The 19,636-nt window shown below is 50.5% G+C and overlaps 1 pseudogene; it reads right to left on the reverse strand.

Annotated features, from left to right (window-relative positions):
- Window positions 1–17,930: 17,930 nt before the first annotated feature.
- On the reverse strand, window positions 17,931–18,639 carry LOC101564760 (annotated as a pseudogene).
- Window positions 18,640–19,636: the final 997 nt, after the last annotated feature.

Here is a 19,636-nt window from a genome sequence, read left to right on the forward strand (position 1 = left end):
ATCTTCGCAGCCGCGCCTCCCTGAAGGGGCTCTGATCTTCGCAGTCGGCGCAGAAGCAAGAGAGCGGCGTGATGGGCGCCGCAGCTGCAGCTCCTCCTCTGCTCGTGGTTGTTTTCTGCGGCCATGAACTGCTGTCCTTTGCCTTGGAGCCAGCGGAGTATGAACTCAAACTTCCACAAACTGTGAGCTACATAAACCTTTCCTTCTTTCATTTTGAGAGTCGGGTATTTGTCCCAGTAATGAGTGAAAAGTAACTAAGACAGCATACTTCAGCTGGTTATAAGAAGGTTCAGCTCTCTGAATCTAAAGCAGTAAGATTTTCTGACAAGGATGCTCTTGGTTAAGTTTATATCTATTTGATTTGATTAAATAAACATTTTTTTATTGTATGACGGAGATATACTTGTGTGAGGTAATAAGTCTAAATGTGGTCATTAGCACTGCTTCCTAAATTCTTATAAATGCTAAAATTGTTCTTTAATTCTTGTCAATATAGAATTATAAGAATTCTATATAAACCTGTTAAAAATCAAAATTTTTCCTTATGAGTAAAACCTAAATAAATATATGTAAAGTTTTCTATACTAGTCATTGCTAAACTCTCCCCAAATCCAGGTCTTCCTGAGAGGCAGGACTTGAGAAGGATGTCACACAGGCGTCCCGAACTATAGCTGCTCATGAGGCTTTTCACATTTACGATTACAATCATTTTAGGATGGTTTGATGTTCCTATACCTTACACAGTTGTGACGATGTCATTATAAAGATTAGAGATTAAGCATTAATAACCTCAATAAAGAAAGTGGGCATAGTGTCGCACGCCTATGATCCCAGCACTGGGGAGGCTGGGATAGGAGGAAAACTGCGAGTCTGAGCTGCATAGTGAGACCCTGTACCAAAAAAGTAACCTCAGTAACTAGTAAGGCATATTTATAAAACAAGCAAGCACATTTTACTTACCTACCACTCTGGCAGCAAAAAGTGATAAAATGATAACAAACTAGTTTCTGTATGTCACTTGATATTTTATAATTAGATAAAAGTAACTGAGTAAAAAGTCATTTTATACTAAGATAAAATTGCAACTGTGTTTAAGAAAAAAATAACAAATCTAGTGGTTCTAACACAATGATGGTATCAGGATTGTTGTGAAGATGTGTTATGTTGTATTCCATCTCACAGTTGTTTCTATAAAATAGTTTCTTTATAACTGTTTATTTGTTTTGGTGGTACCAGGGATCAAACTCAGGACCTTGTGATACAGGGAGAAAAACTGATCTCAGGTAAGTGACCTCCAAACGATACAGGGAACCTCCAAATGATACAGGGAAAAATGATCTCCCGACCTGACCTGGACAAGTTTGTGTACTCTAAAACCAAAGAATGAATTTTAAGAACAAACAGAGGTTATGAGCAGAATATATTTATTGAGGGAAAGAAAGCTCCTGTCCAAGAGAGGGACAGGAGATGGGCCCAAGCAGGTTGTCCCCCAAAAGCTGTCTCTTCCAGGCACTTTTATTATTTTATTTGTGTGTGTGTGTGTGTGTGTGTGTGTGGCCAGCTCAGCCCACCAGGGGGCGGGGCTGGCTGGCATGTGGTGCTGGGGGATTGAACCGCGGTCCCTGTGCTTTGCTAAGCTTGTTCTAAGTAGGTGCTTTAGACCACTGAGCCATCTCACCAGCCCCTCCAGGGACTTTTATAGTGTAAAACTATGCGGGGCTAAGGTGGAGAGAATGGGAACTCACTTAGGTGGATGTGCGGTGGGACAAAACTATGGTCACCCAATGGGATTACAAGCACCATTGCTCAGGTAAAATTGATTAAGTCCAGGACCAAATGGGGCAGAGAGTCACGTAGCAAGCAGGCAAGAATGTAAAACAGGACCTTATCTGATAGCCATGGGATAAGGATTCTCCCTGGCTTTCTCAGAGTAATCCAGGATGCTGATCTTTAGGGAGGTGAGCATTTGTTTGGTCTTTAGGTCTGGCTCACAATAGGAGCATCCGTCCCTCCCACAGTTGTAAGGTATCTTGTCTTCTGTGCTGTCTCCTTGGAGGGCCTGGCCCTGTCTGACTGCCTATAATATTTCTATTTAACTCGGCTGCCTGCAATATTTGCACTTGCCAGGCAAGCACTTATTCCACTGAGCTGTCTCCCCAGCCCCGAAAAACTTCATAACTGTTATTGGTTAATATTCACCAAGGATTCAAGTTCTGAGACCACCATGGTTGGTAAGAAATATTGGTTCCCTGGTCATACCATACATTTCAAGGTGCTTGATATCTCAACAAGATCATAAGATTAAACCCACTGCTCTCCCTGTAATGCTGGCTTAACTGATCTCCTCCGTGCTCGACCTGTAAGGTTTGGGAACCAAAGCTAAAAAGGCAACAGGGCTAAGAGAACAGCCGGGTTTTAGCCCTTGGTCCTCCAAGGTCAAAGAGGACCCATCCTGCATGATCCTAAAACTTTAGTAAAACAACCAACCTCCTGATCCAGGAGATTGTTGGACCCCGAAGAACAGGAACTAACTGAGGCACCATGTACTAAAAAGGAGGGTCAGGAAAGAGGAACATCTTCTGTACTTCCACAGGAAGCTACATTGTCAAGCAAGTCTATGACTGGTCCTGGTGGCTGACACCGATGGGGGAGTTGAGGGGCTCTGTGCGATACCACAAATCACCCTTGGTTCCTGCCACACTCATTACTCATACTTAGGGAGGACCTAAGGGACCTGCACACATAATAAGTGCCCATTCCATTTGCCACTATGGAAATCAGTGCACCTGCTTTGACCCAAAGTACCTCCCGACCAAGGAATGGTCCCAAGTCAGACACTCCGGAGGTGAAGGATCATTAATTAACAAAACCTGGGTTGCAAATCCCCACCTGCCAGTATGGGTATTTTTTTGAGGAGTTTGCTGCCATTAGTAAAACTCCCTGGATCATCCTAACATATAGAAAATTTAACCTAAGCAACTGCTGCCTGCATAGACCATGAGGCCAGGTCATAGAAGAGGTTGCAGATTGAATGAGGGAAGTTGCTCATGTTCCAACCCAGACCTGGAGAGGTTGGACCCCAGGGAACTGTTTGGGGGGTGGATTTCAACTCTCGGGGGGTTCAGAAGCCTCATGGGTGTGACACTGCTGATTTGGAGAACCTGTTTGACCCTGCCTTGCCTGGCCTGGCTCCCTTGGTTATATGTTCTGTCTCCACCTCACTGAGACAATGCTTGAAAGAAAGCAGCTGCATGTGTGATGGTGTTATGCAAACATGAGCCTCTGAACTGACACAAGAACCTCTGATCCAAGAGAATGGGTTCCGAGCAGCCCGGGGAACATCCGAGCAGCGGAGGAGGACTCGTGAGAGGCCCCTTGGGCCAGGAACTTTTCACAGTATGCACGTGTGTAGTTCTGATGCAACTTTGTGACATAAATCAGACCCCCACCCCCGTGGTAGAATGTCAGCGCCCACCCAGTCACACTGTAAGATGCTGGCATAAGCCCAGAGAAGGGAGACAAAAGCCCCCGACACCGTGTAAAAGAAGGCAATTACGCCATGCTTGCCACTCAGCTTTTAGATTCGAATCCACCACGTCAGCGCCAGCACAAATAAAGCTGCTTCGTGGAAAAAAGTCCTCGGTGTCCCCCCTCTGTACTTGAAAAGCCTGCAGCATGAGCAGGGCACATTCTGGTTTCTATGGAAGCTGTGCCCCCCACATTGTCCTTCTAAGTCACAAAGAGGGAGACATCTGTGTAGCAGAAATACGTCAGCCCTCCGGCTTTGTAAATATGTCAGCCCTCTGGTTTTGTTTTTTGTTTTTTTTTTCCCAAAATTTTATTGATAAACAGCAATGAGACAGTTTCAAGTCAAATTGGAAGTACAGTTTCAACAAATAACACACTGCATATATTCTTCCTAGTGGTTAATTGCTGTACAAGATGCGGACTTGAGATCCTATTTACAAACACCATTAGAACAAATCACTCTATTCATTAAGAGAATGTAACTATATATCTATCCTAACTACTTTGAATACACAGATACAAAATGGACATTCATCTGTATACCCCATTTTTTCCAAGTTCCGTTATTGAATATTATAGGTGTGTAAACTCAGCAAAATATTCTAAAAGAGTCCAGTAGCCCATAATAGCCTTGAGTCTTCTGTTTAACTGGCAATGTCAGAAATTATTGACCTGAGTCCCCCACAGCTCAACATTCTGGTTTTGTTTTTAAAAAAATTTTGGCAGTGCTGGGGCTTGAACTTGCCCACGCATGCTGGGCAAGGGCCAGAGCGGCCTTCTTGTCACCAACAGCTTTTGTCTTGGTGGAGAAGCCCATCTGCCTTCTCTGCTGCCACCCGAGCCCAACAGTGCTACCTCTGAGCCCTGACAAACGTCTAAAATCTAGGAAGAACCCTGCCTGCAAATGCTCTGCTCACGCTTCTGGCCTCCGCTCAAGCTCCTGGGACATTCGCTCTCCAGCACTGTTTGGATTCAGTCCCTCCACGTACGTGAATTCCTGTTCTAGAGTCATAATTGTGACTGCACAAATGTTTCCCCCTGAGAGGTTTATCAGATCTTCCTCATGACAGTGAAAAGTGCAAACAACTCCCAAGTCCTAAATAAAGGGGTGGTGACAAGAAATTGAGCGTGGCCCATGGTGAAGCGGTGTGCTGTGTGTGCCAGTCACATGGGCTGGGTTCCCTGCTTGGCATGGCACTGAGGCTGTGACACTGAGCCGCCACTTAGGGGGTCCACATGAAGCTCAGAGCCCTGTACCTACGTGGTGTGGTCTTTACTTCCCTGGCCGTGCCCTTGGGGAAGCGCCCCCTACAAGGGGCGGACGACTCCGGTGGAAGTTCCCGCCGTACGCAGGAGGGGGCAGCACAGGTGCTCCTGCCCTCATCCTTGCCTGCGCGGCCTGCAGCTCTCAGTCTTCCCACTCCTCCCTCTTCCTCCCCTAGCCAGAGCCCCGCACGTCACCAGACCCTTCCTCTTTATAAGGCAGCATGTCCTCTGAGGTCCCCACCGCCACCACCGATGCCTTCTCAGAGGTCAGCGCGCAGGTGCCCTGAAAGCCCAGGGAGCACGGCTGCTGCCCAGGGTTTGGGCTCAGCAGGCCGGGCAGCGTTTGAGAAGCTGTCTCTACAGAGGGCCCGAGTGACCCGGCGATTCCAGCAGTCTAGACCTGCAGGCACACTTGGGGAACCAGCGGTTTGCCACGTTTTCTCCGGCACAGAGGCTCCTCCTGGGCTCATGGTGTCTCCACCTTGTCATGAATTATTGTCATTGTGGGGGGAGCGAAAGAGCTGCACGGATTCCTGGTGCCTGCGGCAGCTGTTCCCCAGTTTCTCCAGACAAGAAAGGGATTCAGATCCGTGTGCTAGGCTTGTTCAGCAATCAGTGCTCACAGCTTGGAAAGAGGGTTCTAGCAATTAGCTGGGTAACGCGGACAGCCTCGGAAGCAGACGCTGCCTGGGTCAGCAGCTGGCTGGTGCTTGTCAGGGCTCCAGGAGCTGGGCCACAGAGCTCGATGGGTCGTAACAGTGGCAGCCCCCACTGTGTAGAGCGTGTCAGGGACAGCACAGGCCAGAAGGGCTGAGCCCTCCTTGGCCCAAGGCTGGGCTCTGTCAGGGTAACCAGGCAGAGCCTGCAGGAAGACACCTCGAACGTGCGACGGCCACTGGTGGAAAAGCCATGGGGACACTCACTGGGGGTGCTGTGATCCTGAGTGTGTTTCTGGGGGGGTCATAGGCGAGAGGAGGGAGCTGCACAGATAATGTCCTGGCCCGGTGGGTGGAATGAAGTGGTCCTGCGCCAGTGTGTCGCCTCTGCATTCCATCCGCGTTGGCTTTGGGGTCCCAGAAGGGAGCACAGGGCGGTGCTGCGGGAGCCTGGGCAGGTACAGTTCCTGGGTGTGTGTGCCGCCTCTGCTACCATGAGAAGCAGCCAGAAGGTTGGAGCTCCAGCCCACACTGGACCTGCAGGGCCCCTCGCACTGCGAAGAGATAGATGCTGGGAAGCACAGCCGGGAAGGTGGGGGCATGTTTGGCTTCCAGATGTTGTGGTGCCCCACACAGCTGGCTTCTCGTGGTCCCAGCTTGCTACATGGTGGGCGAGAAGGCGGGAGCTGGAGGGGATGCGGGATGCATCAAAAGGGCTCAGTCCAGCTTCTCCGTAATGGCAGCCCAGATGGTTCAAAATGGTTAGAGACTGCAGGTGGACGGAGGCTCCCCTGGGAAGGGACTGAGGTCAGAGTCCTCTCAGGAGCCAGCCCTGACTCTTGGCTCTGCCTGCGATGGGATGGGTAGGAACCTGGGGGCTCACTCTTTGGTGCCCCAGATTCTACAGCCACCTGTCCCCGCACCCAGGCAGGATCTCGTCTGCTTCTCTCGGCTCTCAGCCTCTTTCTCGGGCCAGATGGGGCTGGGACGGAAGGCAGACCTAGGCTTCCGCTTGTTTTCCTGTCTCCCCTGCTGTGTCCTCTTCCCTGGCGCCTGGGGATTCTCTGGGCTGACAGTGAGCCTCTGAGTGCTTCACACTTTATTGAGAAGTCACCACAATAATTATCAGATCATTAGCAGAGGATGGAGCAGAGGGCCTCAAAGCGCTGCTCCGGAATTGCTGAGACAGGTGTAACAGCACATCTGGGCAGGCTGCAGCCACTTCCAAGAGCTGCTGGGGATGGAAGGACAGGCGTTAATTAAACCAGGCTGAGCAGCAGAGGGGACAAGTGACCTTCTAATTGGAACACAGTGACCGTCCACACAAGGGGGACGAGGCCTGCCAGTTTCAGGTGAAGCACAAAATGTAGACTGTACAGCTCCTCTGACACCTTAATGAGAGGTCTGCCCTCCAGCTGAGGTCCTGTGGTACTTACCTGTTTGGGCAAGAGTGCCAATCGATCATCCTGTACCCCAGGCTTTGTGATGATGAAAGTTAATGAGGTTGAGATGGATAGAAGAAATAAAGACAGGCAAAGAAGGAATGGAAAAAATCATAAGAGAGCCACAGCTTCGGGAAAGAGTTGTCCGGGGTTGCACTGATTTTTTCGATTCTAGGAAACTCACTCTCAGACAAAAGCATCCCCCCAAAGTCCCTTAGACACTGTAAAGGGGTGGGTTTAGGAGGGAGTCAGCTAGACACACAGGAAACAGCACACACCCCCTTGAGAAGCCTAATGATGTAAATATAAGCACAACAAAGAGGTTTCAAAGCTGGGGTCAGGTGGGCTGCGGGGAGCTTCCTGCCTGCAGCCATCTTTCCAAGGAGCTAAGTTTGCTGCTGACTCCTCCCGACCTCTGGGCTGGGCTGTGGGAACCAAAAGACCAGGGTAGCTGTTTTCTTCTGAATTCAGCTGTCTGAGGTGCTGACTTTCTTCAGCTGTGCATTACAAAACCTAAAGCCCAGCGGGTCACTCTACTGTCAGAGAGCCGCCAGCCTAAAACAAGTCTCTCCGCTCTGCCTACGTATGTGAGAATGGAACAGGGGAAGCCGCTCGCTCGGCACAGCATGCCACTTTCCGAGTCCTCTCTCAGAAACCGGGAGCTAGTCTTCTTATTCCTGGCAAAAGTTCTCCGGACTTCCTCCCTTTGTCTGAGATTTCATTTTTTGACTTAGTGAGACAACACGCTTGAGTTCAAGCAATCTGTACAGCGCCAACTGTCTCATGAGGTCCCGCCTGTCCCCGCGCCTTCAAGACTCACCCACCGCACGGGCCTGCCCTCACGAGGCAGCACTCTGAATGGGTGGCAGGTCTCTAAGCTTCAAGCATACACAAATGGTTTGCGTTGTAACCTAGCTCACCAGCCAGGTAACCCAACATAGGAATCCAAATCCTAGGTGTCTTAAGAAATGCAAACTCTTCCCAGCCCATAATGCACCTTTCTTTATAAGCCTCCACACTCCCTTCTGAGGTAGATTTCTTTCTACTAACAAATCTTTCTATACCTGTAATAATTTTTTAAAACATAGGCTGGCGAGATAGCTCAGTAGACTAAGTGCCTGCTTAGGCAAGCAAAGGAACTGGTTTGATCCCTGGCACCACCCCTAGGCGCTCCGAGTCCAGGCATGGTGGCGCATGCCTGTAATCCCAGCACTGAGGAAGCTGAAAACAGGAGGATCACTATGAGTCTGAGCGAGCTGTGTGGAGAGACCCTGTACCAAATACATAAAAAAAAAAAAAAAAAAAGAGTGTAATCATTCACCATACTTTGTGATTCCATCTCACACATCACACCTCACCCCCAGCCAGTGCACTGAGCTGTCACGGTCCCCTCCTGTGCGCTATAAGCCTGGGGCTGGGGAAATGAAGAGAAATATTCTAGTGGCTTGGGAGCAGGCCTCCCCGAACACTAGCAAGTGTGGCGGAAGCCCACTGGTGCTGGGCAGTGTCTCGCAAAGCCATCTGTGGATAGCTGGGCAGGACTTCGGAGCATCCACTGACCACAGGGTCCTCGGCCCTTGGGAGGACCCTCCCAGTAGGCGCACCGATGCCTTGAGATAATGAAGAGTCTCCATCATCAACAGCCGTCCCTTCCAGTCTCTTCTGGTGCGACTGCTTTACTCCAAGAAGCCCCATGAGGTATATTCCTTCGTTCCTGACTTGCAGGTAAGGAAGCAGAGGTGCGGGGGTCAACTGGCAAAAGACCTGGGATTTGAACCCCGGTCCCTGTGGCTCCAGATCCCGTGTGTCCACCGTGATCAGGACTCGGCCTTAGGGTGGGGGTGCTGCTCCAGACACAGCCGGTCGGTACTGGAAATACGTGCAGTGAGGTCAGGGAGGAGGTGTTAGGCCTGCGCAGGTCTGGTGTCCAAGCAGATGGCAGGAAGACAAAAGGACCTGGCTCCAGCCTCCAGGGTGCAGACTGCCCGGCCCGGCTCCACTCTGTGCGGGCAGCCTGTGTTCTGCCAGCTCTGCAGCTCCGAGGTTCCTGAACAGTGCTGAGGAGCCAGCGGTGGCACTAAATTATTGTGTTAAAAGGGATTATTTTTATCACTCTGTGTTCTGGGCTGTGGAGAATGCTGCAAACAAAGGCAGGTTGAATAGGATACTCTGTGTGGGGCCAGGGGTGGAGGCCCAGGAGGAAGGGGTGTCTGTGCGTGTGTGAGCTCCTGTCTGCTGCTCAGCTGGGTGACAGGCACCAGGTGGGTGTAGGCCCTTCCACCCAGGAGGTGTCCACAGGAGTTTGCCATGCCATCTTCCCTGGAGAAATGTAGCAAGAGGAATTGGAACCAGGGAAGGTCACGCTCTGGGAGAGGCCTGCAGAGCCTGTGCATGGCTTGGGCTGAAAGGGGAGCCTGGCGCCTTCCCCAGGGCTCCTCTATCTCTGGCCAGAAGGGCCCTACCAAGTGCCGGCCTGGGGGAGAGAGCGGACACCCCCATGTGTGAAAACGCCCTGTTCCCTGTGGAACATGTCCACTCACTTGGGGAACTAATGCAATTTTTAAGCTTCTGATTGAAGCTAACAGAACTAAAGCCCCTTGTGGAAGGAGCTCTCAGATAAACAAAAATACGTATATAGCCAGCCCTCCCAAGTGACGCCGCTGCCTGCTTTTGTGCGTTACAGAAAAGGGATGACACAGATGCATTCTGAGAGGTTGGTGGAAAGTCTGGAAATACTCGGGTGAGGCCCACTGACTGGGGCACTCCCTCCTCCGAGCAACCTTTTGGTGACCCTGTCATTGTCCCTGGACCCAGGCCTCGTGCAGGCTAAAGCCTCTGAATGCAGAGCACATCTTTCACATATTCCAAGACTAAGGGTTCATTTGGGGCACTGGGCTAGGGGTTCATCTGGGGCGCTGGGCCATGCAGGCGTGGCAGGTAGAGCCCCGCAGAGAGGTCACCAACCTGGACACTGACTTTCCACTAGACTGGACCATCCTGCATTTCCTCTGGACTCAGGTCACAGCCTTGGCCACAAGTCACCAGAAGCTTTAAAAGACCAGTGCAGGAGTCCCATCCCGAGGTTCTAACGGCCCCTCAGGTCATCTTGTCTCGGGGCCCTGGAGTCGACCTGTAGGGTTACGTGATCTGGGTAAGACGTTTCCAGCAGTAGACAGGCGGGGCCATGCTCACACGACAGAGAAGCTGAGCAGTGTGGTTGCTACTAGGACGGCGCATCCAGCCCAGATCCCGGGCACAGGGCACCTCAGCCCTGATGACAGCCCAGGCCCCACTGGACTGGAGGTTGTCATGGTGAATGATGCAGCCAGGGTGAAGAGAAGAAAAGCGAGAGGTGTGTGTCTGTGGGAAAGTTGCTTAATATTCCTACACCTCCGTGTTCTGATCTATAGAGTGCAAGTAATAATACCAGTTGCCATGGCAATGGACGCCTCTTAAGTGCCCAGGAAGACGTCATCACCAACACAACATGGGATCCCAGATGGAGGGCTGGTGACTTCTACAATCTTCAGTGAAAATGTGTCCATTTCAGTGAAGTCCTTGGAGAAGTAGCAAGTGACATCACCCATTATTGTCTGAGCTCAGTGGGCTTCTGTGTTCTGGACGCGTGGGGGCAGTGGCTGAAGCTGGAGCTTGATCACACACCGGGGGCTGGAGCAGGGCCAGCCCTGAGAACAGTGTCCCAGGCAAGCCATGTGACAAGCTGTTCCAGCCTGAGAGCACGAGTGCCCGAGGTGAGCCAGGTGAAGCAGCCCAAGCACACCGAGCGTGAGAGGTGAGCTAGCTGTTGGGCAGAGAGCACCAACCTGCCACATGTATGAAGAAATACGCTGCAGCTGTTGGGCGGTTCTTTTCTCCAGAGAGAGAGAGAGAGAGAGAGAGAGAGAGAGAGACAGACAGACAGACAGACAGACAGACAGACAGAGAGACAGAGAGACAGAGAGAGGCAGCCAGACAGATCACCTGATGTCAGCTTTCTGCACTTTCGTTCTTGCTTCATTTCCTCACAGCCCTCGCCCCAGGAGCTTCTCAAGAGCTGCCCTGGATGTGGCAGAAGCCACTCCAGGACCTTCCACGGCTGTGATCACGGAAGCAGGTCGTGGCCCGCAGGACTGTGAGCCAGGTCTGCATCTACTCATAACCTGGAGTGAGGATGGAGGAAGAACCTGCGCTGGCCTTCTTGAATTTGGCAAATGGGAGGCAGGGGAACTGTTCTCAAGGAAAATAATTCTCTTCTGTCAACAGGATGAAATGCGGTGGATTGAAGCCAGCAGCCAGGATCCTACAAACTTGTGAAATAAGAAGGAAAACTTCTTGACAGATGAAAACTTCAGTTAAAAACAGTCCTAAGCAATCTGTCCTCTTAGGGCTTGATAAAATGAAGGTAAAGATGGAGCAAGGATGGAGATGGCTGCATAGGACAGCTAAGGTCACCTGCACACAGTCCAGGCCCTAGGGACATTTAAACCTAGCCACATGCTAGCCTCTGGGCTAATGTCCAATATTTGCTGGATAGTGTCCTGATTTCCTTAGAGCCTGCCATTGTCTATATCATAACCCTGACATTTTATAGAACGTTAAAAGATTGCAGTCCTTGCGTCTGGCATTCACAAGAACCCTGCACAAGGCGGCCATGGTGCTATCGTGCCCATGTAACAGATCTATCACAGGCAATACATTTATTTTTTCCTTTTAAACTAGACCCTAATTTTGTTTCCATATCTAGTTCTGCCTCAGATGATTCAAAAGACTGTGACCTTATTTCCAGCTTTAGGGGTAAATCCTGATTGGACAGCCCCAGTCCTTTCCAATGATTGGTTTAGAAAAGGCCATGTGACTCATGGCCTTTGGCCAATGAGAAGTGGGAGGAAGTTGCCAGATCTCTCCTAGAGAGTTGTCCTTGCTTCTACAAAAGAAGCAGTGTGCAAATTTCTGAGTCCAGAAGTGGTGTCTAGATTAAAAGCTCTTGCTCCAGACTTGCTACTGAGCTGATGACATAACCCATAGAGGAGACATGGAACAACACAGAGGACAGGATCCCGAGTGACCCGTGGAGCAGCTGAGGGCGCTGAACACTGCCCTGCCTCTAGCCCTCCGGTTATGGGGAGGACTAATTTTCACCATGTGTACTCTGGGATCCTGAGGTTAAGTGGCTATGGTCATCTATGGGAAGTGGTAGGGGCCAGACTGAAGCCGCATTTCCCCACTCCCGGCTCCGCTGTCTGTGTTCCTCTATCCCTGTCTTAGTTACTCTTCTCTCGTTGCTGGGACAAATACCTGACACTCAAAATGAAGGAAGGAAAGGTTTATTTAGCTCACAGTTACTGGAGGTTTCAGTCCATACTCAGCTGGGTCCAACGCAGAGCAGCACATAGCAGAGGGCAACCTTTCATGGCGACGGCAAAGAGCAAGAGTGCAAGGGAGAAGTAGCAGCAGCTCAAGCCGCTGGCTTCTCTTCCCACCTTACATTGTAATGCAAATTGCCTGCCCCAGGGTAGGGGAAGTACTCACACCAATGGGTAATCCCAGCAGTACTAAAACCCATAATCCCAGCCTCGGATCACACATAATCCCAGGGGATCATGAGTTAACACAAACTCTAGAAGTCCTCACCCCATGACTGCATGAGGCTTTGGGGGGACAACTAGACACAAACCATAACAATCCCCAAGTGACAATTTCAGTTTGAAATTATCTTCAGGATTTACCATCATTGAATTGAATGTTTGTCTTATTGTTCCTCAGGCTGGTTAATAAACTAATAGCCAGTAACAGTCCCACCCTGGACCAGCGGGGGAGGGAAGGACGCGGGACCCAGACCAGCTAGGCCTGCAGCGACCAACTCCCTCCAGCTACACCCCAGTTCTGAACACCACACTTGGTTTTGAACTCGGGATCTACGATCCAGTCACCTTCCCAGATCCGTTCCTCTGGACATATGAGACATTTGGGGAACACTGTTGATCCAAACCAGAACGTTTGCTCACTTAGGAAATCCAGAAATTGGCAAAGCCCACACTGGCTCAGGCCCTCCGTCTGCATCCAGAACCCTGGCTCCTTCTTTCCTGGGGTGTCCCTGGCTGGGCTGTGTAAACTGGCTGCACTTTACTCGTCATTTGATGGTGGATGCCTTTCCTTCAAACATCAAGCTACTGCACAGTGAGGTCCAGAAGCAAGAACAGAAGGGAAAACCCTCCTCTCGTTTTCAGAGGACATAATCCCTCTTCAACACTACCCATTGGGGCTGGTCAGATAGCTCAGTGAACTAAAGCGCCAGCTTGGGCAGAGTGCAGGGGCTGGGGCTCAATCCCCAGCACCATAAGCTGGGCCAGCCCCGCCCCCGGGTGCACTGAGACAGCGACTGAGACTGAGCTTGGTGGTGCGCACCTGTGATCCCAGCTCTTGGGAGGCTGAAAACAGGCGGATCACTACGAGTCCTATGTAATAGTGAGACCCTATAAACCCTGTACTAAATATATTAAGAAAAATTACCCATTAATTTTTTTGATGTCACAAGGCTGATAAAATGGGTGGAGGACACCAGGGTGGACCCTCTGACTCTACACTGTCCAATCAAATCATAGGGTAAACCACAGATGTAATTTAATTATTTTCATTGCCATATTTACAGAGTGGAAAGAAGGTCCAGCCTGATAGCTCAGCAGAATAAAGCACCTGCTTAGGCAGAGCATAGCAGCCAGGGTTCGATCCCCTGTGTGCCGTGCGGGCCCCGCCCCCAGGGCATGCTGAGAGAGTGATGGAGACTGGGCGTGGTGGTGCGCGTCTATAATCCTAGCACTTGGGAGGCTGGAAACAGGAGAACCACTATGAGTCTGATCTGTGTAGTGAGATCCTGAACACCCTATAGGCTCTGCCCTAAATACAGAAAAAGAAAAATAAAAGTGGAGAGAAGTGGGTGAAATTCATAAATTCTTACTTTGCCCAGTGTATCCAAAAGATTATTTCAACGCCTGATCAATATGTAACTTATTAGTGAGATATTTTACATTTTTCTACATCATTAAGTTTCTGGAACTCAGTGTGTATTTTATACTTGTGACACTTCGCAACTCAGTCACTAAATTTTTCTTAGAAATACTTAGAATACTTTTCTATTTAGATTTCATAAATACACAAGTACTGGGCTAATGTCCCGTATTTGCTGGATAGTGTCCTGATTTCTGAACACTGAACATGGGTTCACACAGCCATATCATCCCAAATACATTCAAAATTGTCCAGTAGCCAAATCAAGTATCATCTGTCTCCATCTACTTACTCCCAACATATTCAGAAATTCCCAATAACTTAATCAAGTGATGGTGCTTGCATTTACATTCAAACTAATTAAGGTCAAATGCAATCAAATATCCATTTCTCAGTCTCACTGCTACATTTCAGATGCTCAGAAGCCACATGTGGCCCTGGTCTTGGTGTCTCACAGCATGGGTCTAGAGCCTGGACACTTAGGATCATTTTTGTCAAGCCCCACTCCCCCTGCACAGTGGCCCCTCTATTTAGAAGATGCACAAAGTTCACCACTGCAAGGCTCAATGGGTTTGTTATTTGAATTTGTGACCGGACGAGGCAGTGGCATTAGAGAGTGGAGTTCAACCTGAGTCATGGTCACACTGCCAGTACCTCTATGTCACCCAGAAATGAGCCACCAAAGAAATTTGGCCATGCAACCTGGCATGGGTTTGGTCCTCAGTACCCTGCTGTGTCCCCTGTCATCCCAGCGTGGACATGCCAGCTTCTGGGACCACGGCAGGGAAGCCTGGTCACTAACTCTTCATACCCACTTGCCTGGGAGCCAACCCGCAGGAGGACGCGCCATGAGCATGTCTGGGGGAGACACAGCCGGAGACCCCAGCTCTGTAGGCTGCTCCGCAGCTCCAGCACTGATCTTAAGAAGCGGTGCCCAGGCAGCGTGCTGGGGAATGTGCTAGAGGACGAGACGGTGGGCTTGGGTGAGGAGGAGGGCAGCGTTCTGCCTGCTCGCGCTGCCAGCAGCTTCCTTTCCCACGTGGGAGCCGTGGTGAGTAGTGTCTTTCCTTTGTCTTTCCATCTGGGAAAAGGCACCAGCTAAGTACTCAGCCTGACATGCAGACCACTGGACCCCCATTTCTTTAGTAAGTGCTTTTAAGGAGTGTAGAATCAACACCATAGAACCATAGACTTGCAGAGTGGACACCGCCAGACGCCCAGCCTGGGATCCGGGGAGCTGGGGAGCTGGGGAGCTGGGAGCAGAGGTGGGGCTGGAGCAGCTGGGCCGGGCCGTGAGGCGGTAACCATGCAATCAGCGCCCTCGCTCTGACCAGAGGGGTGGCGGGGAGCTCCAGGCAGCACCATAAGCCAAGCCAAAGGCAAGACAGCTGCCAGCAAGGCAGAGTAAGATAAGGTCCCGGCCCAGAGGCCCAGAGGGCCAGAGCCACAGAGATAGATGCTCCTTCTGGAGCTGCGAGCCAGATCTAGACGGCCAGACGGGGCTTTGTGGATTCAGCAGCAACCACATGACGACGGCACAATAACTTTGGCATGGCAGCCAGTTCTTGTCCACCAAGGAGCTTCCCCTACACCTCCTTTTAAGGAGAAGGCTATCTACATGCTCAATAAATAACCCCTGGGAACACTTAACCAAAGACGTCTGAGTGGCTGCTGAGTACATGAATTCAGCGGGCCTTGCAGTTTTTTAGTGATCAGGGAAATGAAATTTTAGCCGAAGTGAAATCCCACCACACGCTACTAGGACGGCTCAAGACGGAGTGGCACCCACGTTGGTGGCTGCGTGGAGCAGCACTGGGGGGAATGCAAAACAGGATCTGGATTTTGGGAAACCGAGTTTTTTAGAAAGTGAACCCACCTCCATCTGCCCTGTAATCCAGGAATTTCCTTCTTAGAAGAAGGGCCAACACTTGCCCACAGAAAGATTCATGTATGAATGTTCACAAGGACTTTAGCCACAAGGGCCTCCAGCTGAGAGCAGCCCAGGCATGCATCAGAAGCAAGAAGGACCCCACCCTGGGAGGCCAAGGCAGGAGGACACAGTTTCCAGCCAGCCTGGACAACTTGGTGGGTTAGTGGGACCCTATTTCAAAATAAAAAATTTTAAAATGGTTGAGAATGTAGCGCTGTATGAAGGATCTGGGGTTCATCCCCAGAACTGCAAAGGTATTTATATCTACATATGCACACGTATAATTATGTCTATTACTTCCACATAATGAAATGCTTTCAGTGATTTATAATGAATAGTGGGACATCTGGGGGTAGGGGCGGCAGGACCACCAGGCTCACGCAAAGGCAGCGTGGAGTGAATCTCTGCACCTGGTGCAGGCAGGCAGAGAGCAGCAAGACCATCTGCTCAAGCAAAGAGAAGTGCGTCCCTTTTTAGGGCTGGAGAGAAGGCAGGGGATGCTAGGTGGGAAGCTTTTAATGAGTGTCTGTGGCCCGAGTCCTCCGCTGCCCTGCACCTCCGTGGGCAGAGTCCTTGAAGTGTCCGGTGTAAATTTCCGGGAGGCTCCAGATGTCCCCAGGACCTGCAAGATTCCGTGCTCTATTTTGTCTCCTTCATGACATCCTATGCTTGCCGAAGACAAGTTCGGGGCTGGGCTGGGTTTCCTGCATAAAGCAGCGCCTGTGCCGGCAAGCAGGCTGGGGGCTGCGGGAGTCGGGTCCGTTCAAACCTTGCACAGTGCGTGGACCAGGATAAGTGAGTCTCACAGGTCATGCCTCGTCTCAGAAACCAGATGCAAGAGGCCAGACTCTTGCTGTGCAATCTAAGAACAGCAAAAATTAACATATGTGATTGAAATTGGAATGCAGTTAGGCGGGGGAAGATGACACGGAAAGACTTGAGGGAACTTTTCAAGATGGTAGAAACCTTCCAGTCTGGCACGGTGGTACAAGTGTGTAACCCCAGCTCTCCAGAGGCTGAGGCAGGAGGATGGCCAGCGGACAGGGCCCAGCCTGAGCAATAAAGTGAGACCCTGTTCCAAAAAGCTATAAAGCTAAAAAAGAACGCCAAACAGTAAAGTTCCGTATCTTGTTTTGGGTGGTAGTTCTAGGGGGGTGTAGTTATTTGCCAAAATCTGTCAAGCTGAATACCTAAGACAGCTGCACTTTTCTGTGTGTGGATTATGTACCTATTTACAAAATAATAAGCCGTCGGAAACCGGTGTCTGTAGAGCTGGACGGGGAAACCGAAATCACAGACCACTACGTCACTGCCACCCTATGGCAGACATTGCCCATTGATTTCAGCATTCTGTGCCCATGAGCTTTATGAGACTTAACAATACATTACAGTGTAGCTCCCCAGGCAGGCAGGAGCAATCTACCAACCTATTAGGTGATGCCCGCTGCTATAGCCCTCCAAGCTGTATCTCCAGTTGATCAAGGCCTATGGAAACTCATCTTCTCCATAAAGATAATCGCATTGCACCGCCTGCGAGTGTTGGGTACTATGTCTCAGCAACAAGAAAGTGACTAAGACAATTTCATCTGGTCTGGGTTTCAAATGATTGGCCAGGCTGAGGAGATAGTTTGGTGGTCTAAGTGCCTGCCTGGCAAGCACAAGGACCCAGATTCAATCCCTGGTACTGCATGCTGTGCCATCCCTGGAACCCTGGGTCCCCTGTGCCCACCCTGAAATCGGGCATGGTGGCACATGCCTGTAATCCCATCCGTGGAGGCTGAAACAGGAGAATCACTATGAGTCTGAACTGCATATTGAGACTCTACATCAAAAAAAAAGATTGTCCAAATTATTATTTTTTTTAAAAAGAATTTAAAAATTTTTATTTATTTTTTGGAACCAGGAATTGAACTCCGGATCTCATGCTTGCCAGGCAGGGATCAACCTCTTTTTCTTCTCTCTCTTGCTTTTCCTGTGGTACTGGGGATTGAACTCGGGACCTTAGGCTCGCCATACAGGCACTTATGCCACTGAGCTCTCTCCTTGGCCCCTAAATGTCTCTCAAATGGCATCTGTTCAGAAAAAGCTTCCAAAGATCAAAAACCAGAGCAAGTATTTTTTTCCTAACTTATAAACACATAATTTGTTTAGGAGGAAGAGAAACAACTTGGAATAGATCAGAATACACCTCCACATTAATCATTCTTTTCATATACTTCAAATTTGTACTTAATGCCTTTCTCCTCCTGGACCTCAGAAAGCACACCTGGGCATTTCAGGAGGAGCCTGTATTTCTTCAAATCAATTTCTGGAAAAAAATGTGTCACTTTCAAATTCCTGCATGATCCTCGTCACGAACGGTTTGACATGGCCTGGCCGATCCATGGCTTCCTTGTAAACAGCACTGCCACCCACGACCCACACCAGGTCCACCTTGCTGGCTAATTCTGGCTGCTCAATAAGCTTCAGGGAGTCATCCAGACTTTGGGCAAGAAAGTGAGCTCCTTGGGGAGGTTCCTCGAGTTCTCTACTGAGTCCTATATTAATTCTGTCTTTCAAAGGTCACTTCTTCTCAGGAATGGAGAACCAGGTCTTCTTACCCATTACCACCAGATTCTGTTTACCTTCCACTGAGGTGGTTGTGGTCTTCTCTGGAAGTAGTTGAATTCATTCCTGAGTGGGGGCCAGGGCAAGTCCCCGTTCCTGCTGATACCCATGTTCTGGGACACGGCGACGATGCAGTTCAGAGGGTGCACCATGGCGCGGTTCCCTCCGAGCTGGCCCGGGACCCTGAACCCCGCGAGCATGGCGCCAAGCTCCAAATTATTATTATTATGGTCACTAAAGAAACATACGCACTTGATCAAGAGAAACCAGAACACCAGAAAGGTCTACCATGAAAGGTGGTCCGCTAGCAGCCTCCCTTGCGTCCAGCTCCCTTCCTCAGGGGTTCTCTTACGGGTGCCCCACGTGCCATTTTCTCATCTTTCATCAGTCTCGGGTGGTGGAGGCCAAGAGGTTGGCGCACTGGCCCTAGGCCTCGCCATCCGCTCTAAAACGACGAGTGTGGTGGCCCCAGGTCCCTTGGGGAGAAGAAACACCGTATTCCTTAATTTCCTCAAAGTAATTTGGGGTGGGTTTTTTTTGGTCCCACCCAGTATTGTAGCCATTTGGGATTTTGTTTGGTGAAGCAGGGTGTCACTACGTAGTTAGCCAGGCCCTGGACCAGCGGCCAGGCTGGCCCGGGACTTGCAGTCCCTTCGGCTGGGCGCAGGAGGGCTGCCTGCCTTTCCCTAGGGCAGAAGCTGAGCAGCAGCAGCCGGGCAGGAGCAGCGAGCAGGAGGACGCAGGCCCAGCAGCGCAGCTGGCCGCGGCCGCAGCGAGGACCTTTGCTCATCCAGCGTGGAAACTGGCCCAGGTTTCCACGGTGATGGCTATTTTTGTCTGTGGTATTTATTTAAGACCACTATTTCCTTCATTGTCCAAAATCATTTTGATCTTTTTGCCTTTCCTAACGAATAATGAATTTATTGACGTAAACTCCCGTTACCAAGAGACCACCTCTGTGTTAATCTACCTGGAGGATCCTGAGAGGCATCCCGAAGGCCTCCTGGGAGATCAGGGCCTGGGAAGAGGAGGCAGAGAAAGGGGAGAGTGCAGGGAGGTGGGAGAGGCTTGGCCAGCTCCACGGGCTGCAAGGAAACACAGCAGGCACAGCCAGGTCGGATGGAGTCACAGCAGGCGGCAGGAGCTACCCTGCCTGGGCCGGGAAGCCCAAAGCGCTTCGCCCAGCAGAGGAGGAAGCGGTG

The sequence above is a fragment of the Octodon degus genome, unplaced genomic scaffold (assembly GCF_000260255.1).
Source record: "Octodon degus isolate 3935 unplaced genomic scaffold, OctDeg1.0 scaffold00126, whole genome shotgun sequence".
Lineage (NCBI taxonomy): Eukaryota > Metazoa > Chordata > Mammalia > Rodentia > Octodontidae > Octodon > Octodon degus.